General features: G+C 35.8%; 1 protein-coding gene across 1 annotated transcript in view; it reads left to right on the forward strand.

Moving 5' to 3' along the window:
* Window positions 1-14,246, forward strand: part of NR3C2 (nuclear receptor subfamily 3 group C member 2) — a 390,834-nt gene that overhangs the window by 95,541 nt on the left and 281,047 nt on the right.

Below are 14,246 nucleotides of genomic sequence, written 5' to 3' on the forward strand. Positions count from 1 at the left end.
TCTTAAAATCCTAGATATGAAAGAAAACTATACTTTAACTAAATTACTGTTAATACATTTTAAGAAAAACTTGACTTTTCTGAAGTAGATTGTCCTAGATAGGCAGTTAGGTGGCTTGTGGATAGAGCTGGACTTGGTGTTTGGATGTTGTCAAGTCTTGCCTCAGATTGTTAACATGGGAAGGAAAATATCTTTCTCATCTTAAAAAGATAATTTAGAGTTTTTCTTCTCTGTTTTCTCTCTTTAGTAACAACTTTTCCCCACCTCCCCTCACTGGACTGAAAGCTACATGAAGGGAGAGATCATGTGTCATCTAAACTTGTAATCTCTCCTACTGTCTACCATAACAGTTATACTAATTCGTATTTCTATGCCTTAAGGCTTAGAAAGTGCTATCCTATGAGGTAGGTATTGTATTATTCCCTTTTACATGTAAGAAAATTGAGGCCCAAAAAGGATGACTTGACTATGGTCACGTGGTTAGTTCGTGTCAAATGTATAGGTTTTCCTGATTGCAAATCCACCATTCTTTCTATACCCACCATATTGCTTCCCATCATCATGCACTGAATACAGGAAGATTTTGAATTTAGTTGGAAAGAAGAGTTATAAATATTTATTCAGTTGGTTTTTTTTTCTGTTCCCTTGTGAGGAAAAAGCAATACTCAACTTGATAAAATGTGTATTAATAATGCTAAAAACTAATTTAAAGAGTCATTTTTTCCTGAGGCATGGATAGGGGAACATTCACCTTCTTTGGAAAACTTAATATAAGTCCCCTTGTTTTTCTTGCCATAATTGGAAACGGATTTTTTCCCCTTTTTTTTTTTAAAAAAAAAAGTGGGTTTTTTTTTTGTTACTTTTAGGATAAATTAAGTCAGTAGTGATGATATTTTATACATTTGTCTTTTTAAAAACTGTTTAGTTGTATTTTCCAAGCCATGTGTTTACATTTTCTAATATTTCTCAGTGGGTCTTCCCTTCACCTGCCCTTACTTTTGGCCCAAGTGAGAGAGGGTGGGCTGAGGCGAAAAAGTAGAGTGTTAGGAATGAATTGAGGTAGATTTCAATCTATTTTCTCTAAACCTGAGCCTAGTTATCTGGAAAAAAAAGGAAGTTTAGTAGGTCAGCCTATCCTTATTGCTTTTTAAGAGAAAAGAGAAATTCACATTTTAGCAGTTGTCTAAAAACACAGACATTTATTTAAAAGAATAGCTCTTCAGGAATTATATTTTCTTTTCACCTGTTTAATGTCCTTAAATTCTTTATTCTCTGTGTGTGTATGTATGTATATATATATATATATATATATATATATATATATATATATATATATATGAAGATAAGAAAATAAAAAGACTAATGTTTATATATACATACATACATACATATATGCATAAATAAGTGTGTATATGCGCAGAGAGAATATATTCTTTTGTAAATGTGTGTATATATGCATTCTGGGTTTATACAGACTAGATTCAGTCTTGGATGGTTTTTCACAGATCTTCATTTTGTGACACCCCCCTCCCCCATCTACTGTTTCCCTTGAAAAAGCTAGAATTTGATGTATTTTGCTTCTCCTCCTGCCTGACTCTGGGTTTTCCTCAGGAACATCAGAATTTAGTTTGTATCTGGTCACTATAGAAAAGGGAAAAGGGCCTTCGGTTTTCATGCAAGCACCCAGACAATGAGGCATTCAAAGGACAGCCTTTGTTTTCAACTCATCATTCTTTAAGATGAAATCAGCCCTGAAACTCCCTCCTCCTCAGTACCCTCTACCCTTGGGGATCCCTTCTTCCCTCTAATTGGAGATGTTTGGACATTGGAGACCTCCTCCCTGATTCTCTACCCTATTTAAGGAGGTCACCCGGGGAATTCACTTTGTCATTTTCTATCCAGATGATCTCATGGATTTTCATGATCTCCAGAAACTCATTGTTCTGCAAGGTGAAATCAACTCCAAAACTCTTCCCTCTTCAGATTAGTTCCCACCCTGGCTATAGGACTTTTATCATTTACTCTTCTCCCCAACTGCCCCCTACCTTTCCAGTTTTGTTTTGCTTTATTTTTAAATGTGTTTTATTCCTTCATTAGATTGTGAGCTCTGTGCAATCAGGGACTGTCTTGTGCTTTTCTTTGGAGCCTTTAGTATAGTGCCTGGAACATTGTAGGTGTCTAGTAAATGTTTATTGATTCTGATTCTGATCTGTCAGGAAACACAAAAGACTCATGCCTACAGCCCAAGAAGAAACAAAGCAACTCTTCTTTCCTATCAGGGAGGAATGGCTCCATAATGGGACAGGGAACATTTTAAGCAACAGCTTGAGTGCAAAGAGTTTTTTACTTACACACACACACACACACACACACACACACACACACACACACACACACACACACACACACCACCCACCCATTACCACCCCCCCCATGGTAAAGCATAAATGTATGTAAAGGGCTTTATAGGAAATTTCTTGGTGTAGTTTCTTAGTGTAGAATCTACTTTTAATAACTACTAGTAAAATAAAGCTAAGGAAGGGGAGTCATCAATTTTATTTTCCTGTGCTTTGAATTTAGACTTCTGTGCTTTGATAAAATCAACCAGCCGAGGTCAGTATTTATGTTGTTTTCCTTGCTGTGGATGGGAGGAGGGAGAGGCAGTTAAAAGAAAAATTCCTATATATGATACATTCCTATATGTGATACATATATTTATGTATATGTATACATACACATATGTGAGAGAAGTTATACATATTTATATACTTTAGAAGTATCACCAATATTTAAGTATAAAAGTTAGGATAATGCAAATAAAATTTTAATAGCTGTGATCTCCTGTTGCCAAAATGAAAGCAACTACTCCCCTTTTGATGATTGTCTAGGAAACAAAAAGGCCACTGATGATTACCTCCTTAATCCATTTGTCTCAGTAAACAGGAAGGGTGTTGTCAGCTATTCTCTATAGGTGATTATCTTTAAAATCTGAAAATTTAATATAGAAAAGAGAAAAAAACAACTGAGCTTTTCACTGCTGTTTTTTTTTAAAAAAGGTTGAAAGAATCAGGAATAATGGGGTAGGATGTTATTTTGAGAGCATATCTAACAACCTGAAATTCTTATGCCAGTGAATGAAAATTTCAAACTTTCTCCAGGTATGAAAACTGAGACTATACAGCAAGCCACTAAAGACCTATACTGGTGCTTCATATCAGACTATCTCTTACCCATGAAATAGGTAAACAGACTAGCACATAGACAAAAACTAGAAAAACTCTAGAAAACATACTGGGTACTCTTCATTATTTACTTCTAGTTGATTAATGAACATGACTTGTCCATAGATATACACCAACCAGGATCAAAGTTAATTTGACCTCAAAGCTACTATTTCTCCTTTCCTCTTTTCCTTACTTTTAATGAGTCTGCTTTGTGTTGCTTGATTTGTATGAATCACTTTGCAAGACAGTCACTCTTGTTTAGGCAAGAGAGCACATCTTTTGGGATAGAACTTGTGATTTGAACAGGGTTCAAATGCTGCCTTCTTCCACCTAGTAGCTGTGTGACTTTGACCCATTCATGTATATCATACATATGTTATAAAGTTTCATTAGGAATATAAGAATCTATGAGTAATACTGAAGAAATAATAAAATTTCTAGGAAGTACTTTTTTAAAGTAATTAGATTTATATAGACTGATAAAAACTATAGTTTCTGTAGATTTAAACTACAATGGTAAGAGATATGAAGCTTCCGAACTTCTTGAGCACTTTGTCTCTCATTGACACTTTTATCTCCACCCCTGTGGGGCCTCCGTTTTTTCATCCTGTTCCTATTTTGGGGTGAGTTCTTAGCCAAGTGAATATAAGACAGCTCTTCTGTAGCCATTTGCCATGCACATCCAAGCACATGTTGAAAGAAAAAACAAAACAACTCTGTCACTTGGATCTATACTCATCCATGTAAGCTAACATTTTACTAGTATAGACAATACTTGAATTGAATAAAATAAATTAATAATGTTAACTAATAGTAATGATAGCTGACATGACTTTGAAATCCTGTTATCACCAGGTTCAATCTGAGATGGTTCGAGCAATCAAAGTTATGCAAACGTGGCTTATCATCAGCTAGTGTATTTATAAAATTAGAGAATTTAGAACTGGAAAAGACCTCAGAGGCAGTCTAGTCCCACTGTCTAAGTTTACACACGAGGAAACTGAGGTCCAAGTGTTTGCCCCAGGTCAGAGTCAGAGGAAATAAACATTTATTAAGCAACTACTGTGTGTGCCAGACTCTGTGCCAAGTGCTGCGGATGCAAAGCAGAACTTAAGACGGTGTCTGCTCTCCAGGAGCTTACCATCTAATGGGTGGACGTAGTTAACACCTAAAAAGAAACAGAAAAGTGGTGGGGCTTGTGTAAGATGAAGTCCAGCAGCTGGATGGGAAATGATCTGAGGTGGTAAGAGTTAAAGAGTCAGAGTCATGTTACAGAACAGTGAATTTCTGGAGATCAAGAAATCCAGGAAAGCAGCTGAGTGGAAAATGACAAGGTGAATTTTCTGGGTGCCCTTTTCACATGGAGAGTATAGGAGGAACTCCCAGATATCCACTCCGCTACACACATACCCTTCAACCAGAGGGAGGGAGGGACCCCAGAGCCAGGTCACCCTAGTAGTGGAACATAAACTTTGGACCACTGAGTCGGGGCTCTTTCTGCCCTGCCACGCTGGCCTTTTTTTTTTTAACCAGCAGATCAGGAAACATAATTAGAACATAATTAGAACTACGTATATATAGTTTGTACATAGTCATTTGCATGTTTTCTCCCTCATTAGACTGTGAGCTCCTTGAGAGTAGTGACTGACTTTTGCCTTTCTTTGTATACCCAGTGCTTAGCACACTGCCTGGCACATAGTAGGTACTTAATAAATGCTAAGTCACTGACTGATAGTTAGGAAAACCCTCCCCATACACAGAAGGGCACAGCTTCCTACAAATGTGTCCTTCATAGGAGAGAGAACTTTCTTTGGACAATTTTCAGTTCTAGAATTGAAATCTGACTGGAAACCCTTTCACTGTTCCACCTCCTAGCAACTGGATGTGCCTTATTAATATTCCACTTCTCCTCTGCAGTTACCTTTCCTCTTTGCTTGGGAAGTCTTCCCAGATTTGCTGCTAACCTGTTTCTTCTACTTTCAACTCCTATTGTCTTCTAGAATTGGTTTTCTTTCCCCTTCTGGGGCTTCTTTCTGTAAAGGAGCATTCTCTCTTTTGTGAGACTTAATGGCCAAAATGTATCTAGTACTAATCTATGTATGTATATATGTGTGTGTGTGTGTGTGTGTGTGTGTGTTGTGTGTGTGTGTGTGTGTGTGTGTGTGTGTGTATTTTTTTAAAGACCTTTTGTTGTTGTTTAATTATTTTCAGTTGTGTTCGACTCTTTGTGACTCCATTTAGGGTTTTCTTGGCAAAGGCATTCCAGTGATTTGCCATTTACTCCTCCAGCTCATTTTACAGATGAGGAAACTGAGGCAAACAGTTAAGTGAATTTGCTCGGAGTCACACAGCTAGTAAATGTCTGAGAGTGGATTTGAATTCACAGAGATGAGTCTTCTGGCTTCAGGCCCAGGGCTTTTTCAACAGTACCACCTAGCTGCCCTATTTAGACTTTTAAAGTTTACCAAATCTTTTACATACATTATCTGATTTGCTACTCTCCATAATAGTTTGAGGATAGGTCTTACAATTATTATTGTCACTGTTTTTTCGATGAGAAAATGAAAGCTCAGTGAAGATAGATGACTGGCCCACATAGCTAATAAGAGCTAGAGGTGAGATTTGAACCCAGATCTTCCTGATTCCAAGTCCCACATGTCTTTATCCTATGCCACACTGTGCTACATTGCTTCTTTGTTGAATATGCTGTTTCACTCTGTCAAAAGCAGAATCTATTATCATAGTGATTAGAGTCACTTAAACTGTGCGTGAATAACCTAGTAATAGGGTAGTCTCTTTAACATTCCCTTTTCCTTAAAGTCTACTAGTTCTCTTGTCATTGATACTGAAGTAATTCTAAGTATAATTTCTTCACAATGTGGATAGTGAATAACTTGTATAGTTCCCTAAACTTAGGAGGCATATTACATTTGTAGTTATGTCCTTATGTATTTTAGGTTGGGATCATGCTTAAGGTAATGGACTGAAAAGATCAAACTGATTATCTCATCTATCCACCAGCCTTAAATTCTAGCCTGCTGTATATGTTTGTACACGATTGCTTAGCTAGAATTATTTTGCACATTTAACATTTTTCATATCAGATGTACGATGACTTTCAAGTGAATTTTTTCTGTTTGAATTATCATTAAGCTTTTAAATTTTTTATTGTTTTTATTTAAATAAATTACATAATTAAATTATCTCCTAATGATTTTGTATGTTCCATCTTAAACTGACAGATAAAACACAAGGTACAAAAATTTGTCTTAGATTTGTGTGGCTGTTTCAGGACATCAGTCATTCTAGTGGAAAACTACTTTTAATTCTTAGCAGTGCATCCCTCCTGCTTCGAATTTGTTGTGGAGTTGTTTTAACTAGTCATTCTTTTGATTTCTCAAAGCATAAGTTTTCTGAATTTTTCAGGTTATACAACCTGCTGTATTTTTTTATGCCATATAACCTCAAGCCCAGCTTATTAGGTCAGGAATAAATGAAAGACAAGGAATTAAGTCATCACGCTTCTCTTTACTTCTTCCTCCTTGCCTACCTTAAGATTCATCCTTTTTTCCCTGACTAAAACCTTGAATTGTAATCAGGTAAATGCTTTCAACGTTCCTGGAGGAGGTATGCTAATCTGCTCCTCTTTTTTTGGACACCTTCTCCCAGTAAAAAACAAACAAACAAAAAAACACAAAAAACTATCATAATACAGTTTCTTGTTTCTACTCCACGATGTGTATTATTTCTTCCATTAGAATGTAAGCTTCTTGAGGGAAAGAACTACCTCTGTCTTTGTGTTTGAGCTTAGCATAGTGTTTGGCACATTCATTCTGGTTATATGAAAAGCATAACCTTCCTTTCACCAAACCTCCTAAAGCTCTTTTTAGTCATTGAAAGAATGCAGTGGATGTTAAAATAACATTGTTACTTCTCCCCACCCCCCAAAAAACCTATTTGTGATTCTAATGGAAAACTATAATAGCCAACCATTTTTTAAAAAATGGAAGTCCTTATTGTATAGATTCCAGAAAATTCAGGGATCTTTTCTTGTTAGAGTGTGATTGATGAATTATGATAAGATGATATATAATAGTTCTAGTGTCACAGTGGGTTTTTTAAAGCATTTACCTCAGTATTCAGAGTGAGCTAAGTAATTCTGGGCCTAAGTGAGTGAAACTACATGGAAGAAAGCAGCTTTTTTGTTTTCTCAGGGGAGACACAATTTCTAAATTGACACTACTCAAATCAGTAAATTGGATTGGTGTGCAAAATTAACTTTACTGAATCAGAGATTATCCTATGGAACAGTTAAGTGGTGCATAAAGTGACAGTGGTACATTGTGAATAGAGAGTTAGTTTTGGAGTCAGGAAGAAATAGGCTTAGGTTTTGTGTACATCTTCTGTATAAGTGAAAGATCCCCAGGCAAGTCATTGCTCCAGGCTGTATGTTTAAAAAAAAAACACAGTTGCAGATCTACGTTGGTACAGGGCATTTTTTCCCATCAAGAGTTCTCTATATGAAGGGAATTAAGGGTCCCTATTTATCCTACTTCTCAAAAAACAAAACCAAACCTGTGCAGTTCCATAGTGGAGTTGAGAAAAATGGATCTGGTGCCTGGATCTAGAGGTACAAGAAACCTCAGGGGACATTGAGTCCCACTCCCTCATTTTTCAGGTGAGGAAACTGAGGCCCAGGTAGGTAAAGTGATTTGCCCAAAGTCACTTAGGCAGCATATGTCAGAGGTGGATTTTGATCCTAGGTCTTTTGATTCTAGAGGTGTCTAAAATGCTCCTTCTTCCTCATCTCCATCTCCTTCCTCCGTTGCTTTCCTGTCCCTTTCCCTCATCTACATCTCCCTCTCCTTCTTCCTTTCCTTCATTTCCCTCTCCCTCTTGTTCTCTTCTCCTTCATGTCTGTCTCTGTCACACATACACACTCACATGTGCCCCCGCATGTGCACACCCATAAAATGTTGTGATTTTACCCTGGAATTTTAAGGTTTAGAATACATCAAAAGTCTACTCTGTTTTCCAGTGAACTGCTAAGGGTATTCAGCAGTTTAGTTTCACCTCCAATAACATTGCTATTCATGAAAACAAAGAGAATTACTTCTCCAAAATTTATTGCATTAAAAATTGATTTACTCACCATCCCCTCCAGTGCCCCTGAGGGGGAAAAAAAACTAGCAATATAGTTAGTGTGTTGAATGTATTAAATAATACTAAATAAAATCATTTGCACTTAGGAACTCGCTCTTTCTTTCATTAATTGTAGCCAGAAGATACTGTCTACAGAGCAAATGGCATGGTATTTAGTTATTCATCTTTACCTGGCCTGCTTTAGAGAAGCTATTAGTGATGCTGGGGAGATGCACGGAGCAGCAAAGCAGTCTTGCCTGATTGCAGTAACCTTTTCCTCTTAGGTGTGGCGGGAGTTATTTTCTTTGAGCCAAAAAAAATCTAGGTTGCTCTTTTCTCACTTGTCTCAGAACACTTTCTACTCTTTTTTTCCCCCTTCATTAGACAAAGGGCCTTTCTCGGCCTTTAGTGTTCTTTAATATATATGTATTTATGTATACATATGCACGTGTATTATAGATATATACACACATACACACACATATAATGTGATATATATATATATATATATAATATATACACATACGTAGATGTGTGTGTTTATATCTATTTTCTTATTTTTCTTACTAAAATTTTCAAACCCTCTGTAAAGTATATTCCCAGAAAAGTTATGCAGAATCAATAGCATGAGACGCATCATTTTCCATTGCTGTAGTTAGTGTCCATTCATTTTGATAGTTCAGCGCTGGCATTGACCATTGTATCCAGTCTGAGTTCTTTTGACCCTCCGTTGTTGACTCTATTTGCATTGTTGTCATTGTGTGTATTATTTTGGTTCTAGTCTCTTCAGTCTTAATTACTTTTTACAAGTTTTCCTGAGGTCTTTTGTACCTTAAAAAGTGAAAGATATTTTTAGTGTTTTTGTAAGGTAACATTTACTTTGGATTTTTTTTTACAGTGCACTTGAATTGTGATTTAACTTTAATTTCACAATTTAATGTTGCTATAGATTTTTCCTTTGCTTTTAAAGAACAAATTCATTTTTACTTTCTATTGGTATGGCATGGAGTATAGTAAATTGACCTCAGAGCCAGGAAGACCAGTGTTCAAGTCCCTTCACATACAGGCTGCATGACACTAGACAAGTTATTTAATCTCTTAGTAACTCAGTATAAGACGTTCTATTTGAGGGAAGGTGCTGACTTGCATTGTTGAAGGGAGTTTCCTTACCAGGAAGTTCATAGGTCCTCTCTCCCTCCTCTGCTCTGACTGCTGATCTCCCTGGCTTCCCTTAAGTACTGACTAAAATCTACCTCCTACAGGAAATCTTCCCCAACACCTCTTAATTCCAGTGGTTTCTCTCTTTTGATTCTTTCCTGTTTATCCTGTATATAGCTGGCTCTGTATATATTTGTTTGAATGTTGTCTCCTTATTGGATTCTAAGCTTCTTGAAGGCAGGGACTATCTTGTCTCTTTCTGTATACCCAACACTTAGCTGCTGCACACACATGCGTGACACACACATACATACACATATTATAGTATAGTACACATATGTAGTATATACCCAGCCTTGCACATATTGGCATTTAATAAATGCTTATTGAATTAAATTCAAGTCCAACCCCTATCCTATTAGTATGAAAAATTATTTGTGTTTTAAGGAAGTTGTAGATTAAATGCTAATATAAGAAACCAGAACTCTCTTGGCTTATTCTAAGCACATGTCTTTTAAAAATGAAGTTAGCTTTCTTTGAGACTTTAGAAAAAACCAATAACTTTAGAATCTGTGTATAAGGAATTTTCTTATAAAGTAGTGGTAGCAAGAAAAAGTTATAAGAATTTCTTTGTACCACAAAGTGTGATATGGGTCTAGATTGAGAGGAAATATGGGATAGTGGGTAGAGGAGTTTCCTCAGTTCGGAATTCACTGTATGAAAGAAATCACAGATCTTGTCTCTATCCCATATGCCATGGTTTAAAGTATAGTCAACTGGGAGGTGGGAGACTTAGTTTGTTCCACTTGTCAGTTAGGATTTCTTAAAAACTTTAATTTCCACATGTACAAAATGAACTAGATAATTGCCTAAATACATTCCATGTGGAATAAAGTGGATTTTAATTCTGTAATTAAGACTAATAGACTAAAAATTTGCATAGCTATGCCAGTATTACAGTATCTTATATCAGTAGTTTTGATTTTTTTGTTGTTTTTTCCCCTTTATTATTTTCCTAGCATTATTATTCTGAATTTAGCAAACACCAAAGTAAGCATTTCCATATGCTGTAGAGTAGAAAGGATTGAATATTAAACTGTGCATCTCTACCCTGTGGAGCTTGCTTTTTAAGTATGTACAAAATTCAAATGTAACTTTCAAAGCTGTACTGTTTGTCCCTGATTCTTTCTGGTCTTCCTCTCTTTTTGAGGGGTGGGAGTGTAACCTAACCCTAACTTCAACTATTTTCAACTCTACCCCTGCCCCTGATGGAAAAGAATAATAAAAATAAAACTCTTGTAACAAGTAGTCAATTTTTGCTTTGTATAGTTAAGCAAAACAAATTACCACATTGGCCGGTAGAAGAATGTCTCCTTCTGAATGTTGGTTGGGTAACATGCCTCATCATCAGTACTTTGGAATTGATTTTCCTTATTACTTTGATCAGAGTTCTTAAGATTTTCAAAGTCATTTTTCTTTACCTTGTTATTGTTAAACTGTAAATTTTTCTGTTAGTCAGCAAGCGTTTAGTAAGCACTTACTATGTGTCAGGCACTGTGCTAAATTCTGAGAATATAAAGAAAGGCAAAAGCGGAGAGGCCTTGTCTTCAAGGAGCTCACATTCTAATGGGGAACACAACATATAAACAACTGTGTACAAACAAAATAAATGGGAGGTAATCTCAGAAGAAAGGTACTAGGTAGGATTTTAGCTGAGACTTGAAGAAATCCAGGAGGCACAGACATGGAAGAAAAGTATTCCAATTCTAGTACCAGCCAATGTGAAAAACATGGAGTCAGGAGACGGAGAGTTGTGTGAGGAACAGCAAGGAGACCACTGTTACTGGAACATAGAGTACATGGAAGAAGTAAAGTTTAAGAAAACTGGAATCGTAGGAAGCTACCAGGTTATGAAGGGCTTTTGCAGCCAAATAAAGGTTTTATGTTTGATCCTGGAAGTCATAGGGAGCCACTGGAGTTTATTGAATTGGAGGGGGCGGGGTCAGGGCAGAATGATGTGGCCGCATCTCTGCTTTATTAAGGAAGATTAATTTGATAGCTTAATGGAGGATAGACTGCAATAAAGATACTTGAGCCAGGAAGAACAACCAGGCAGCTTTTGCAGTAGTCCAGGTGTGATGAGCCCCGTGCAGAGTGGTGGCAATGTCAGAAAGGAAAGCACATATGAATAATATTGGGAAGACATAATCTATAGGACTTGGAAAAATGGTTGAGTATGGGAAACTAGGGAGAGTAAGGAGTCAAGGATGGTGTGTAGTTTGGGAGCCTGGGGGACTGGGAGAATGGTGGTGCCCTCATAATGGCAAAATTAAGAAGGGAGGTGTGGGTGGGAAGTTTGGTGGGATGGGAATAAGAAGTTCTGTTTTAGACATAGGTTATTTTTGGACATGTTGAATAATTGGTTTTGCTTGCTTCATTCTTCATCAATTCATGTAAGTCTTTCCACGTCTTAGTAGTTTTGGTTTTTTTTCTTTTTTTTTTCTTTTGGCTAGGCAATGGGGTTAAGTGACTTGCCCAGGGTCACACAGCTAGTATGTGTTATGTGTCTGAGGCCGGATTTGAACTCAGGTCCTCCTGAATCCAGGGCCGGTGCTCTATCCACTGCGCCATCTAGCTGCCCCTACATCTTAGTAGTTTTGAAAAAAGATATACTGTTCTTGGGGTTATGTATAAATAAGGTAATATGCTGGAGCTTTGCTGTAATGCAGCTTTTATAAGAGAGAACCCTTCATGCTAATGCTTCTTACACTTGAGTAAATAAAACTGTATGGGCCAATACTGATGCCTTTTATTATAATTCTGCTTAATAGGGACTTTTATTGGATATCTAGTCCGTGTTTTTATATATTAAAATATTTTATTTAACAAAAGAAAAATCTCTTTTTTATCTCTTTCCCATTTCCTTATCCTCCACCACTGGAAAAAAAAAAGAAAAGCAAAACCTTATAACAAATATGCATAGTCAAGTAGAACAAATTCTCAAATTGGCCATGTCCAGAAAAATATGTCTCAATCTGTACAACAGGTCCATCACCTCTCTTCCAAGAGGTGTACAGAGTTCTTTATCACCAGTTCTGTGGAATCATGTTTGGTAATCATATTAACCCAAGTTCTTGAGTCTTTCAAAGGTGTTCATATCCATCATTCTTGGGTTCTGCTCATTTTACTCTGCATCTTTTCATATGAGTCCTCTCAAGTGTCTATGAAATCATCCCCTTTTTCGTTTCTTATTGCACAGTTGTGTTCTATTATATTCATGTACCACAGTTTGTTCATTCATTCCTCAATTGATGGACACCCCCCTTTAGTTTCAAGTTTTTTGTTAACCATAAAAAGTGGTCCATTATAACTCTACTTTGAAACTTAAGTGCCAACCTAGATTTGCTGTCTTTAAGCACATTAAGTATTAGAACAGTTTTTCATTTTTTACCTGTGTGACTGTTGCAAAGAAATCTGACATGAGTCTCAAAATACAACTTGTATTTTAATTTTCTCAAAATTAGTTTTACTTTCTCATTTTCTTTAGTTATTTTCTTATTGTGGTCAATGTTCTCATGGAATTTTGTCAAAATAAAATAAAATTTCTTCAAATATTCAAGGAGTGTGCTTATATAATCAGAGTAATAGCACAATGGTTTTTATTTCCCATTTTTAAAAAAAGCTTTGAAGTATAAACTGTTTTATTTTTCTTCCAGGATATGAAGGCAACTGTGTTGTTCCTATAGTTGCAATATGTAAATGATAGTGTTGCATTAAAGATATCTTGACTCATAGAACAATAGCAAAGGGAGTGTTAGTAATGTATGCTTTTCAATTTAGTTTCTGACAAGGGTTTTTGATTACATAATAAGATTTTAAATTGTCTTCTAAAATTTAGCTTTGATATTAAACAGTATGCATAACTAGTATTTCGTTAATCAATGATAACACATGCTTTCATGTCCTTTTGAAATATTATACTAGTAAATTTGAAGCAAAGAGATAAAAAATACAGGGAATTTAGAGATTATACTATAGATTATATAATTAGATATCAGAATGAGTACTTAAGGATATTCTGATATAACTTATTTTGTAGTTAAAGTTACTGAATCTGAATGCAGTTAAGTTGTTTGCACAGTTACACAGCTAATTTTTGGAAGAGTTGGAACCAAAAGCCAGGCATCCTGGCTCATAGTCAGATAATGTTTCCTCCTGTGTCATGAAAAATAGGAACACTTGAAAAGAATTGGTGGTATTTCATTATTTCTTTTTTTAAAAATTGGAAGATGTTCGGTTCCCATGAGAACACTTTTCTCTTCTTTCTTGCTCTAAGTTTTAAAATTTAATTAACAATGTCTGATATATTACGATTAAAGAATATTAATTTTTAAAAATATAGTGCTAAGCATCAAAATCAAATTTGCCATCAGATAGCTAGTGTGTATTTTTTAATTTATTTTTTTTCTGTGTTACAAGAGAGGGTGTTTCTCAAGATGTATTTTGGAATCATCTTTATTCTTCTTTTATTTTTCACGCAGTCAGATACTAAGACATCTTTTTCCTTTTTTAAAATTTTCCATTGCTACTATTATTTAAGACCCTTTTTAATTCTTAGTTTATCTCTTTCTAGTCTCCTTTTCCATCAAATATATCCTAGGTCATTGGCAGATTTATCTTCCTAAAATATATCTTAAGCTTTAGAATGACAGTCAAGGTTTT

This window comes from Phascolarctos cinereus, unplaced genomic scaffold, assembly GCF_003287225.1.
Source record: "Phascolarctos cinereus isolate Bilbo 61053 unplaced genomic scaffold, phaCin_HiC Scaffold_9;HRSCAF=440, whole genome shotgun sequence".
Classification (NCBI taxonomy): domain Eukaryota; kingdom Metazoa; phylum Chordata; class Mammalia; order Diprotodontia; family Phascolarctidae; genus Phascolarctos; species Phascolarctos cinereus.